The sequence below is a fragment of the Sus scrofa genome, chromosome 7 (assembly GCF_054392235.1).
Source record: "Sus scrofa isolate SSC_HxYL_T2T_F1_AM1 chromosome 7, Sscrofa_HxYL_maternal_Yorkshire_Landrace_v2.0, whole genome shotgun sequence".
NCBI classification, from domain to species: Eukaryota; Metazoa; Chordata; class Mammalia; order Artiodactyla; family Suidae; genus Sus; species Sus scrofa.
Window position 1 is genome coordinate 104,332,051 of NC_139389.1, and position 13,050 is coordinate 104,345,100.

The 13,050-nt window shown below is 46.8% G+C and overlaps 1 protein-coding gene and 1 pseudogene across 6 annotated transcripts in view; one reads left to right on the plus strand and one right to left on the minus strand.

The window, feature by feature from the left end:
- Window positions 1-286: 286 nt before the first annotated feature.
- SUSD6 (sushi domain containing 6) overlaps window positions 287-13,050 on the plus strand; it is a 90,472-nt gene continuing 77,708 nt past the window's right edge. For 2 of the 6 annotated variants that reach the window (XM_084969580.1, XM_001926947.6), the window contains exon 1: window positions 287-575. The gene's annotated coding sequence lies outside the window, so the exon portion shown is untranslated. Of the gene's footprint in view, window positions 576-672; window positions 824-4,944; window positions 5,528-13,050 lie in introns of those variants that run through there. The other 4 variants (XM_084969581.1, XM_013978303.3, XM_084969584.1 and 1 more) reach the window with 3 other exon arrangements.
- Window positions 8,405-8,477, minus strand: LOC146401825 (U2 spliceosomal RNA; annotated as a pseudogene).

Here is a 13,050-nt window from a genome sequence, read left to right on the forward strand (position 1 = left end):
ACTAATTGTAAAAGAGATGGAGAGCGCACCGCAAAGGCACCGCAGTCTGAGTCTGTACCATCAACTGGTCCACAAGAGCGAAGTCGGCGCGACACTGTCCCTTTAAGACGAGCCCGCCCCACTCCCCGTCTCACCCGCCTCGGGGCGTGCGGGCCGGCGGGCGGCGCGTGCGTGCTGGCAGCCATCGACCGGCCGATCCTCCCAGCCGGGCGGTCGCGGCGGCGCGACGCCGGCGCTTGTTGCGTGCGCGCCTGGCCCCGCCCATTGCCCGCCCCTTCCCCTCCCCCTCCACGGGCCTCCCCCGCCCGCGCGGTACAGCTGGGCCAGTGACGCGGAAACTGCTGCCGCCGCCGCCGCTGCCGCCGCCGCGTTCCATTCTCCTAAGCCGGCGACAGCCTGTTTCCCGACTCCCGCTTCCTCGTTTTGCAGCGCCGCCCGGCGCCAGCCAGACCAGGGTACGCGGGGTCTCGCCCAGACCCTAGAGGGCTGCGGGTGCGCGCAGGCAGCGGAGCTGATCCTTGCGCGGTGGAAGGTGCGAGCGCCCCCATCCCGGAGGTCGCCACGCCGTTCCCCGGGTGAGTTGTCACCGCGGCCGAGGGGCGGCGGGGGCCGGCATTGTGTCACTGGACCGCTGGCTGGCTGTCAGGGGCGCAGGGCCAGCGCGCACCGCCCGGGAGGGATGCTGGGGAGCTGGGGCCGGCCACCCAACGTCCGCTGCTCTCCGCACTCCCCGCGCCGGCCTCGCTGTCACCTCGACGCCCGGCGGCGAGCCCTGCCTGTGCCGGCGTGGGCCGGCCTGGCGCGGGACTGAGAGGGCAGCGGGGTGAGCTGTGCCGGGCTTGGAGAAGGACTGGGCGGCCGGTTTGCGGCCGGGAACTTGGTGGCGGGGGTCTCGGCTCCTGGGGTCCTGCTATGGTCGGTAGTTCAGGACGGAGACTACGCTTTGCAGATCGCTGGAGTGTAGATAAATAGGCAGAGGCTGTCTTGCTGTTACTATTAGTGTTACTGTTTTGCACTCAGACCAACTAAAGCTTTGGGTCCTGCTCCGGGTAGGGTCGGCTTAGCGACGGTGGACCGAGGATACCTTGGAGCCCGGGTATGGAAGCCCCGGAGCTTTTTGGAGCCCCTGTGCCTGTTCTGGTCTTTAATCTCAAAAACTTTTCTTATTATCCGGGCTGACAGACACCGAAACCACTTCCTGTTTGTGTATGTAGACTTTCTATTTTACTTCTGGCTTTTAGGGACTCCAAATACTGGTTTAGGTCTGACCTTCCCACGGGGTTGTGACTGTGGGGCTGCAGAATTGGGAACAATTATCTGTAAGGAGATCAGGAAGGGGAAGTGGTTTTGGGGACTCTAAGACCTGGGAGAATAGAGGCATCAGAAACAACTCTTTGGCTGGTTCCAGGGAAGTTCACAGCTTGGCAAAGAGGCCTGATGCTGCTGTTCCCATAGAATGCCCCCTCGGTGGCAGACAGCTTCCTGGGTTCTTTTGCTCCTGCTAACTGTGCTTGTGTGTGCTCTGTAGAGAGGTCCAGTAAAACTACCCAGTTCAATTAAACTGTAGGTCTTCACTGCCTTTCTAGGTCTGCTGAGGTGGTGAGTGTGCCTTTTGTCCCTTTTCATTTCTCTTGTTTTCCTCAAATTTTATTGTAATATAGTTGACTTAAAATTTGTATTAGTTTCAGGTGTACAGCAAAGTGAATCACTTATACATAAATGTGTATCCATTTTTTTTTCCGTATAGGTTATTACAGAATGTTGAGTAGATTTCCCTGCACTATACAGTAGGTCCTTGGTTATCTATTTTATATACAGTAGTGTGTATGTGTTAACCCCATCCTCCTAATTTATCCTCCCCCGCCATGGTTTCCCCTTTGTGACCGTAAGTTTGATTTTGAAATCTGTGAGTTGGAGGGGAGGCTGGTCCTAGCTCATCGGTTCTTTTGAAATCTAAGAGTTGGTTTCTGTTTTATGAATAAGTTCTTTTTTAATTTAAAAAATTTTTTAAATTATAGTTGACTTACAGTGTTGTGCCAGTTTCTGCTTTCCATCCTTTACACTGGTTAATGCACTTCTTGTTCTTTTCATCGCTGTCATTTAAAATATATGTGTAAATGATGTGAATGCATACACCTTTTTTGTTTTGGGAATTCTACACCCAAGTTGTCATATCTAGTGGAGGCTAGTAGAGACATGTGCTTGGCATTGAGTTTTGAGTTTTCTGGGCTGTTCATTTTTAGCCAGATGCATATTCAACCAGAAATGAAAATTTTCACAGAGTTGGAGGGGAGGGTTGTCTGCCTGCTCCTCAGTAAGGAGGTTATTTAACAAGATAAAAATATTAGCAATAACAAGGAAAAGCTCTTGAGGACTTACTGTGAACTGAGCTTTGAGCCAAGAATTTTCTTGATTTTATTTAATAAACAACAAGCTTTTTTGGTAGATTTTGTCTTTATTCCCAAAGCCGAAGCGAATAACTCACCCAAGGTCACAAATGTAGCTCCTGGTAGAGCGCACACTCTCAACTACTAGATTATACTCTTAATTTCTAGTTTGCTTACCATTTGGTCAAATTGAAACTGGAGTCTTTTTTTTTTTTTTTAAATGTCTTTTTGCCATTTCTTGGGCCACTCCCACGGCATATGGAGGTTTACATAGGAGCCTACGCCACAGCCACACCGGATCTGAGCTGCGTCTGCGACCCACACCACAGCTTATGGCAACGCCAGATCCTTAACCCACTAAGCAAAGCCAGGGACCGAACCCGCAACCCCATGGTTCCTAGTTGGATTTGTTAACCACTGAGCCATGTCGGAAACTCTGAAACTGGAGTCTCTAAAGTCTTTCCAAAGCACTACTTCCTCAGGCCATTTCTCGGATCGTGTGTATCCTTATCTCTTTCTCCAAGGTACACATTTATGATATGTTTGCACAATATTCGTATGTTCATTCATTCTTTTATTCAGTATTTATAAGTATATGTGATGCAGAAATTGTGCCAGGCACTGGGCTAGGTATTGGGGTTACTGTGATGAATAAGACAGAACCCAGCCATATCCTCATGGCGTTCACAGTCTTTAAGTCAATTTATTTTGGCTTATGTTGTTAGTTTTCCTTGGTGGCCATTTGCTACTTAAGGACATTCTGCCCAGTGTGTGAAAGAGAGGACAATACTGGTACGAGGCCTGATAAGTAGAACTTCCTGTCTATAGGGAGGCTCCAGGGTGGCTTTTCTGATACCATTGTAGACATGGCATATGAAACAAAACCTCACCTACAGCTAGACAGAGACAGGTCCCTGGGTGCTCAGAGTAGGACCCACCTCCCCTCTGCCTTTCGGTGTTTAAACCCTGAGAGCAAACCCATTGTGAAATTTATTTGCTGAGGCTTGCTTTCTCAAAGCCCAGCATTTGGGTGGATAGAAAGAAGAGGAGGAAAGGTAGAATGAGGTGTTACAGATGCAGGCTGGCAGATGAAGAGACCTCAGCACTTTTTTGTTTCCTGGCAGGGCTCCATCATGTGGTGATTGAACTTGTGCTCTTATGTAATAGTGCAGCTCCTGGCAGGGGATTTCCTCCCTTGCCATTGCCGGGGCAGCAATTCCTAGAGCTCCCCCCACCCCCCCTACACATACACATGTATGCACCCTCCAAAGGGAAAGATTCGCTTGGCTTCTTCAAAGTGAGAACTAATTTCAGGTTTATGGCTACTCATCATGGTTGCACTCCCCCCATGCTTTTCCATCCTCCAGAAAAAAAACTTGCCTTATGTTTTAAATCTTTCTTTGTACTCTTTTTCTATATGCTTAGTTCTTCTAACACCAGGTGACTACTGGCATCCGTCTGTGGGCTCAGAGAATTATAATATCTTTTTGAAACTTAGTGAGTCACATAATCTTCCTCATTTCTGTTCCGAAACAAGTGACCTGGGGAGCATGTCTTTAGTGGGGCTGCTTGCAGGCAAAGGAGGAAGGCCAGATGGCACATGCGTTTGTCTTTCCCTCTGATTCCCTTTTTCTCAAGGGACGATTCACGGAGAAGCAGCAGCAGGGACGTGATGCCTGCTTTTGGGCCTGAAATGCCCACTTGGAGGTCTGATCTGCAGACCCCCTAGGCCCAGTTGTGTAATTGCCATGCACGAAGCATTTTACTGAGCCCCTGCATTGACATGTGATCCCCTAGCGAAAGCTGGCAAGCAGGCTTCATTTTCCCTCTTCTGTCTGCCTGGAGGGGAGGGAAGGTTTGTATAATGGGCTTTCCTTCAAGCAGTAGGAGAGAGGTGAGAAGGAATAAGGAGAGGACGAAGCCCAGTGCTGTTTTTGGTCTTGTCTTTTGTAAACTTTGAAAGCAGATATTGCAGTGGTGCAGACTTGAGGATTGAGGATTAGGGCATTTGGGTGAAGGGCAAGCACGGGGGTAATTTTGTGATAATTGAGACTCTTTCCCCTGCTTTCTCCTCAAGATGGCTTCAGTCTTGGGGCCGCCCACATATCCCACTATGGTAAGATTTCACTTAATGGTAGGTTTTTAAAAAATTAATCCTCTGAAGTTATGTTGCCACAATGCAGGAAACTTGAAAACTAGAGCAGTGAGAAATAATGCCTGTGATGTGGTAGAGCCGTTTCCCTGTGCGTGAGAATGAGGGTGCAGCTTGAGGCTGGGGCCGGGGTGGGGTGGGGGGGATTGGGACGGGTATTTGAAGCGGCTCACAGCTGTGGATCTGAGACCAAAGAAGCAGGTTCAGGATGGCGTGGGGGTGACCGTCCTTGAGCATCAGGATCTGTTCACTCCCACCCTGGCTCGGAGTCAAGGCAGCAGCCATTGTTCCCTTAGATGGCTGAACATTCCAATGTCTCTGTGTAAATCCTTTATCTGAAAAAGTAGAGGTGCTGGGGAACGGGGCACCTTTTACAAGAGTTAGGTTTTAGTGGCAGAGCCTGTCAGGCACCTGTGGGTGTTGCCTTTTGCAGGCGCTCACCTGTGTCTGTGATGGTGGCCTTTTTTCTTTCCCGGTGAGTCCTTTGGCCTGGACACCAGCGGGAGTTCTCTACTTGATCTGTCATCCTCTGGTTCTTACCTGAGTGTGCAAGGCTCCACTCTGTGGGCAGCCCTCACAGTGGTGTGCAGCTGTGTCACTTCAGCTGTGAAAGGCCACCTGTGCTGCGGCCCGGGCTGGGGGACAGCCAGTGTCTGTGAAGGTACCAGTGCAGCAGCAGCAGCAGCAGCAGAGAATGCAGCGCCTCTAGTGAGGACTGAATGGGTCTCACAGACAGGCGGGTGTTGCCTCTGCTGTATTCTCCCTGGCTCCTCAGTCTCAAAAAAGGAAAATAGCCACCCTTGAAGCATCTGAAACTGCAGGCCAAGAATTCGTGCAGCACTCCAGAAACAGGATATTGTTGAAGCATTTTTCTCAAGCAGAAACAGATGCAGTTCTCTGTTACTGTCGACAGTGTTAGCAGATCTTTAAAATTACCTGATAGCATCGGGCCTTTCAGTGGACTCCCTCCTCCCACACACGTATCCAGGTATTATTTATTAATTTTTTCTTTTTTCTTTTTTTTGGCAGAGCCCCATTGCTTGATTTGGGGGAAGTTAGCCTGGGATTCCTGATAATAGCAGTAGGTTCTCAGTGGGTTTGCCGCCGGCAGAGGTGTTGACTGACAATTCTTTATTACTCAGAAGAGGATCTTCTGTGGTGATAAATTAAATGACTCAGGATCCTTTCGTCCAGTAGTTGGAGATTGCATGCAAAAACCTCACCAATAGGGGCTTTTTCTCAGCCTCCCCTTTCTTTCTAAACTTTCGCAAGGAGGGTGAAGGCCTGTCTTTCCAAATCCCACTTCCTGCGGGCAGTGACATGCCTTCACCCACAGAGGTTTGAGGGTGTGAATTGCTCGTGTGTAGACTCCCCTGGCTGAATGTTTGGCTAGACGAGGCTTGGGCTTCTGACAAAGCCGGGAAAATGAAACTGGCTTATGGGAATGGGAGAGGAGGAGTATTTATCCTCTTCTTCCTTCTTTGGGCTGTTCTCAGTTGATCTCAATACAGTAAGTGGACAGAGGTTTAAAAAAGGGAACTTGAAAAAGAGAACAAGGTGGTTTTGCTTATTTTGCATTTTAAGTTGTAGTCCAGGCAAACCGAGAGGGTTGTTTTTTGTTTTTTTGTTTTTTTTTTGGTCAGTGTACTGGGACAAGATTACGGAAAGCTTGGAAAATAGAGGAGGGGAAATTAATATGATTCTACCATCCTAACACAAAAAAGTATTCTACTTTTTCTTTTAGTTGGTAGTCCCTGTACATTCAACTTTGTATTTTTTTTTTTTTTGGATGTAACATTATAGCATAAACATTTTCCTGTGCTGACACATAGTTTTTAGAATTATTTCTGGTGGCTTTATAATATCCCATCAAGTAGGTCAGATGTAATTTAAATACCCTCTCTCATGCATCTAGATGATGATGATGATGATGATGATGATGATGATGATGATTATTTTTTTGCATCTATATTACTTCTAAGTTTGCTCAAGAAGATTTTTTTTTTTTTAGAGGGGTGATTTTATTTTATCATATGACGTTTTTAAAAAACAGCTTTATTGAGACATAATTTATATATCAAAAAGATGATCCATTTAAAGTGTACAATTTGGCATTCCCATGTGGTACAGCAGGTTAAGGATCTGGCATCATTGCTGCAGGGGCTTGGGTTGTTGCAGTGGCAAGGGTTCCATCCCTGGCCTGGGAACTTCCACATGCCTTGGGCATGGCTGGAAGAAAATGTGTACAATTCAATGGATTTTAGTATATTTACAGTGTTGTCCAACCATCACTATGATCTGATCTAATCTAGTTTGGGAACATTATCATGTTCCCTGCCACTAATAGTCACTCCCTATTCCTCTCCAACCCCCCCTAGCCCAGGGGCACTGCTAATCCCCTCTCTCTCTTCTATGGTTTACCTATTTGGAGATTTCCTCTGAATGGAGTCCTACAATATGCTGTCTTCAGTGATTGGCTTCTTTAATTTAGCATAATGTTGTGGAGGTTTATCCATGTTGCAGCGTATATAAGTACTTCATTATTGCTGAATAATCTGTTGTATAGACATACCATATTTTGTTTATCTGTTCATCAACTGATGAACATTTGGGTTGATTCTGGTTTTTGGTTATTATGAATAATGTTGCTACGAACTCATGGGTTTTGTGTAGACATATGTTTTCATTTCCCAGGGAGGTATTTTAAGAACTGCATCCATATTTCTGCGTTGGGATTAACATTTTACTTGGTTATATAGTTTGTTTAGGCAAGAATAGCATAGCAAAATCTCTTGGTTCTAGTGTATTGAAGATATTGCCTTGAATTAAGAAAAAGTGCTACATATATCTGTATCTATATACATATGTACACAGGTACATATATACACACACACACACACACACGTATGTATATATACTGTATACATATATATTTATGAAGTTTGAATTCTCCGGTAGCATTGTTTCCAAAGCTTTGGTGTAGAACTGAACTATTGTGAGAGTTGACAATAGAGCCTAAATTCGGTATGCATGTATCGCTACTTAAGGAAAGGGGGGGGGGAGGTTCAGCAGGAAGCCTCAGTGTCATTGTGTCTTTTGGAAAGGATGTTACCATGAACCCTACAGAGTCTTCCTTATCAGTATAATTTATAATTCTCAGAAATTTTTCCTTTGCTTATGAAAAATTCCCTGCGAGGGTTCTGTGCACCTGCTTGGAGGCTGCTGCTAGGCTGGAGAGTGGAGTGCTTGCTGAATAGAGAGCCAGCCCTTGAGTGGGCAGGGAAAGGGGCTGAGTGTGGTTTAACATGAGTCTGAGGAAGAATGCTCTTTAGAACAGCTCTTACAGGCTCTCACTGGTGGACCTTATTTTAACCCGAGGTTAAAAATATAGATCATGCCAGACACAAAGAGGAACAGATGGTGCTGCTGGGAGTGTCATTTCCTCTACAGGATCTACCCCTTGTGGTTTTACATCATAGCAGCCTTAGCACTGAAATAGTGCACTGCCTCCTTTCGCCCTTGCCCTAATTGCAGCTCCTAGCATTTGTGATCAGTAGCCGGTCTTGCTTTTCCTGCTCCTAGATCCCTCCCAAAAGCTTTTGCAAGTGTGCATGTGCAGGCTGCCTAAGGGCGAGAGGGTCAGGATGGTCCTACCTCAGAAATACGTGGGACACAGGGCACATGCCCCTTGTCCAACAAGCCCGGCAAAAACTAGGAACTTGAATTATCTTCCTTTGTACCTGGTTTAACTTCCCATACCTGGCACTAAGCCCAAGGACTAGTTCTTCCAGAAAGTTCCCTTGTGTGTGTGCGTGCACACATATGTATGTGTGTGTGTATGTGTGTGTGTGTGTGTGTAAATGTGTAGGTGTGCAGCCACAACTTCCCTTGAGTATTGGATACTACACTTGATCTTAGCCAAAAGGCCGAGAAGCGATTCCCTTGAGTATTGGAGACAGGGCCAAGGAAGAAGCCAGGGCTCCAGTTTCCTAGTCTAGTGCTTTTTCCATGCCAGTGTGATCAACTTCTCTTCTCTGGGCCTGTTCCAAGAAAGGGGATTGGAGCCCAGAAGGGTGTGTAGTTCATATCGATAGGAACAAATTCATATCCCTTTTGTGATTGTGGTTTTGAATCTAATAGCGAAATTTCAAAGGGGAATGAGTCTTTAAATTCAGCACTTCTGAAGAAGAACTGTGCTTAAAATGGGAGTTGTGTTTAAGCTGAACCTGCTCAACTCTTTTCATCTCTGTACAGTGCTTCCTTACAATGTAGAACACACCATCCGACTCCAGGCCAGTGGATTTGTTCTCTGAGTCATTTTCCCCTTTGGGTCCCACTTGCTCAGGTGGGACAGGGGCAGGTGCCATGGCATCCTCCATGTAGTAAAACTGCCTGATATTAGGGAACATGCTATCTGGGAGGGCTGATGGCGCTTCCTTCCCACCCCATTACAGACCGAAACCCTTCACAACTGTGGTTCTGATTTCCTCAGGTTCACTTTATGTCAGATCAGCCACTCATCCAAATGCAGTGTGAACATTTCTAACTGTGTCTCTAACAAGCCAGCAAGGAAACAGGCTTCTTGAGTTGAGGTCATGTATGCTAGCTTTCTCCATGCCGCAAAGCCAGGGAGCAGTTTTTTGTGTTCCGTGGGTGCTGCTCTTTTAGTGGGCATGCGCAGGACACTTCTAGAGAATTAACAAATGGTATGTTGGCTAGCCCGCAGCTTTATCAATCCTTGAGGCTCATCTGCCCACAGATAGGAACTCTGCCCTGGGAAGGCCGTCTTCCTCCTTTCCGTCCTGTGGGGATTTTGCTTGTCACACAGCGGGGTGGCGAGAAAAACAGGCTTTGGGTTTCATAAGATTTCGTAGGTCCATCTTATTTTCCCCTTTACATGCACCTTCAAGTCCTCATGATCTGTGAGCTGAAACTCTGGTTGGGCGGTGACGTCAGGCTGCAGGGAGGTGAGTGGAGGGATGCTGCAGAGACCAAGAGGAAGGAAGTAAATCAGTCATTCCTATGGTGGGGATTTGGTGAATGCCAGTGGTTGTTCAGTGCTGGGCAAACAGCCGTGAACAAAGAGCAATATGGACACGGCACTTGTCCTCAGGAAGTTAAAAGTCTGGGGAAACACCCATGGGGTATTTAATTTGATGGAAGGACTGTCGTGTAAAATGGGCTTTCAGCTTGGCTGCTCCGAAGGAGTGGCCCTGGCCTTTTCAGGGACTGTCACCGTGGAAGGGAGGAGGGCTTGAGAAGTATCCTTGGAGAATTCCTGCTAGCCTCCCGAGCAGGAGAGTAAACTGCCTCTCTCTGCGGAGCAGGCTTATTTAGGCTTAGGAGTTTGGTCGGGGGAGGATTCTTGCTTTCCGGCTTTACCTAACCAAGCTTTTTTCATTTTGTTTTTAAATTTTTAAAAAATGATTTTTATTTTTTCCGTCGTAGTTGGTTTACAGTGTTCTGTCCATTTTCTACTGTACTGCAGGGTGACCCAGTCCCACACATACATGTATACATTCTTTTTCTCACATGATCATACTCCATCATAAATGACCAGATACAGTTCCCAGTGCAATCAAGCCTTTTTTTAATGTGGGAATGTTTTCTGACCCTAAAGTATCCTTTTTTGCAGTTAAGAGAGAATAGCTCTTATGGGTTCAACAGTGAGAAATTGGGAGAAGGGAAGTAGGTAGGGCCAGTGTTGTGAATTCCTTACGGAATGTTTTTTCTCCATTTCCTTCCGGCCTCAGTTTTAGATATATTAATTTGTGATGTCTCTCTTTCTGATACATCTGTGGCTTTATAACCTGCTGGGGGCAGTATAGGACCTAGTACCCTACTAGCACAAATGAGGGTCCCCCAAACCGCACATACCTGTATGGTTTACCTCTGGGGATAAGCCATGTCCATGTAGGCTCAGGTTCCAGGCTGAGATTGGACGTTCCCTGAAGTCGGTGACTGTCTTATCCTCTTTGTGAGAGGGTGAGAGAGCAAGGTGACATTGAGACCATGGGCCTTGATGACAAGGAATGAAGGAGTGGTATTAATGATGAAATTCTAAAAAGAGGCATTGGAGGGAGGCCTAGCTTGAGTTGAAAACCAAATATAAACAAAGTGATAAAAAGCTGTTAACAATCACCAAGTTCACGCTGACTGGTGCCAGGAAAAGAAGACAGCTCAGGAACCATGGAGGTGGGAAGGGGGGGGGCGGGAAAGAGAGGGTATTGGCTGTTGTCCAAAATGTTTTAGCAAGGCCAGTCAAAAACAAGTTACAGGACCCCTTAAAATTTTTTATCCAAGACCAGGGAGTCACCCCTTCTAATTTTCAGGTGCAGGTCTTTGTTTCTGAAAAACTCTGTCATTCTTTTCAAAGCCTCAGGAGGCATGAATCATACCCTAAATCCAATTTATACGTGTGATCTGCTGGCTCAGCCTTTTTTGCATGTATATGGCATCCATGGTGAGTTTGGTTGCAGGCAAAGAAGTAGTTAACCAAGATGGCTTATTTCTGTTTGTTCTCCAGAACTGAGCTCTCCTGGGGGCGGTTCTTTTAAGTCTGGAATTATAAAATATAATTGTGGGGTCCTCCTCTGAAGGTCTGTGCACAAGTTTGAAAAATCACATCTTTGAAAGAAGGGCTGCTCTCTGCAACTGTTGACTGCTTTTCTTGGGATGTATGTGAGCAGCAGTGAATGAACAGATTTCAGAGCCTTTGGTGTTGGTAAAACTTTCTGTGGATGGTAACGAGTAGATATTTTTCAACTCACTTGAACTCATTTATTAACTGAACAAGTGTTGAATGCTCTTTGCCATGGAATCATCTTCCCACAGGGATTCTTTGCAACACAGTCCCACAAAGTTTTTGAATTGTTCTCCACTGTTTTGGTTAGTCTTTTCCCCTCATAGACTTCAAACTCCTTGAGGAGGGAAGGGCTGTTTTAAGTTTCCTCTTTGTTTACTTCTGCAGGTTGGGCATTTGTATTAATAGCAGTAAAGCTTTCTTTGTTTTACAAAGTACTTTCACGTAAGACAGCCAGTACTGTGAGGAAGGTTTCAGTTCCATTTTACAGATGGGAAAGCCAAGGCCTTTGGTAACCAGTAGACCATTTAGCATCCACTGTTCTTGTAAATAGGGACCCTGAGTCAGCTGGGGCTCAGGCTGAGTCAGACCTGGGTGTCATGCTGGGCAATAGGAAAACTCTTGGAATTGCAGACTTGATAAATGTTAACTTGCGCGTGAAAGGCAATATAATGACCCCTTTCCTCATCCCCTACCCACCCCCATCAGCGTAGGTAATCTCAAGGTCACTGTGTCCGTGTGCTTTTGGGTACCGATGGGACCAAGATGTGAAAGTGTACATAGTTCAGAAGGACAAGTGTCCTCTCCTTGTGGGGGGAGAGCATTGCTGTATAGTTTGAGAAGCTTTCATTTTTATTTTTGGGGGGAGCAGAGAGGCCATAGGGGCAAGGCCCTTGTCTCTAGAAACCCACGCAGTTTTCGGGTTATTAGAGGGTCCATTTGGGGGTAAGCCTGAGCGGAAACTCCATGTGCCTTGGGTTCTAAGGGCTCAGTGATGGGGATTTTGAGGGCTCTGCAGCCTTCCTCTGTATTGGCATTGTTGCAGTCTTGTCCTGTCTTTCTGCAGGTCTGTTCTGACTCTAGGCATCAGCTGTGGGTGCAGGGCCTGTCTGAGATGCCCACACCCCACTGTTTCCAAAGCGGGGGTGGGGGCTGTCTTTGCCTCAGAACCCCTTGGGCTCCTGAGGAATGTCCATCATTTTTAGCTGACACACTGTAGGCCAGGCTTCCTCTTCCCTGTTGCCCCGCCTGTACTTTCAGAGGAGAAGATGAGCCTGAGTGGGCAGGGAGGAGGTTAGAGGTGAAGGTCCTGCCTCACCCAGGGCAGCTTAGATTTGAAAAACACAGAGCCATGCTCATGTTCCTGGGGCAGGGTGTGCTCGGACAGCCCCGTCTGTTTTTTCCATTTGGTTGGGAAAGTGGAGGAGTAAGACTGGCTGCAGGCCAGGCATAGTTTCCCCCTTTCCTATGGTGAATGAAAATGGACGATTGTTTCGAGAAGTGGGTATGAGTGGGAGGCAGTAGAAGAGCGTGGCCTTGGAATCAGACCTACCCTGCTTTCCCACTCAGCTCAGCCACTCACCAGCTGTGTGGCCTTGAGCAGATTTAACCCTCAGAGGCTCAGTGTTACCACTTGTAGAATGGAGATGATAATGTTACCACTGCCTGTCCCTGGAGGAGGGTCACTACCAGAATATTGATGATTACCTGGGGGTGGGGGATTCTGGGATGATAAAGGGTAAAGGGTAACTTCCTAAACTTTCTTTTTGTTTTATTTGCTTCTCACTATTGGCGTGCATAACTTCATTAAAATTACGTTGAAAAATAACCCCTCATGCCGTTGTTATGAAAATCAAATAAAATGGGGGTATTTAAAACACTAGCGCAGTGTCTAACAACTAAAAGGTACACAAATGGCAGTTTATTTG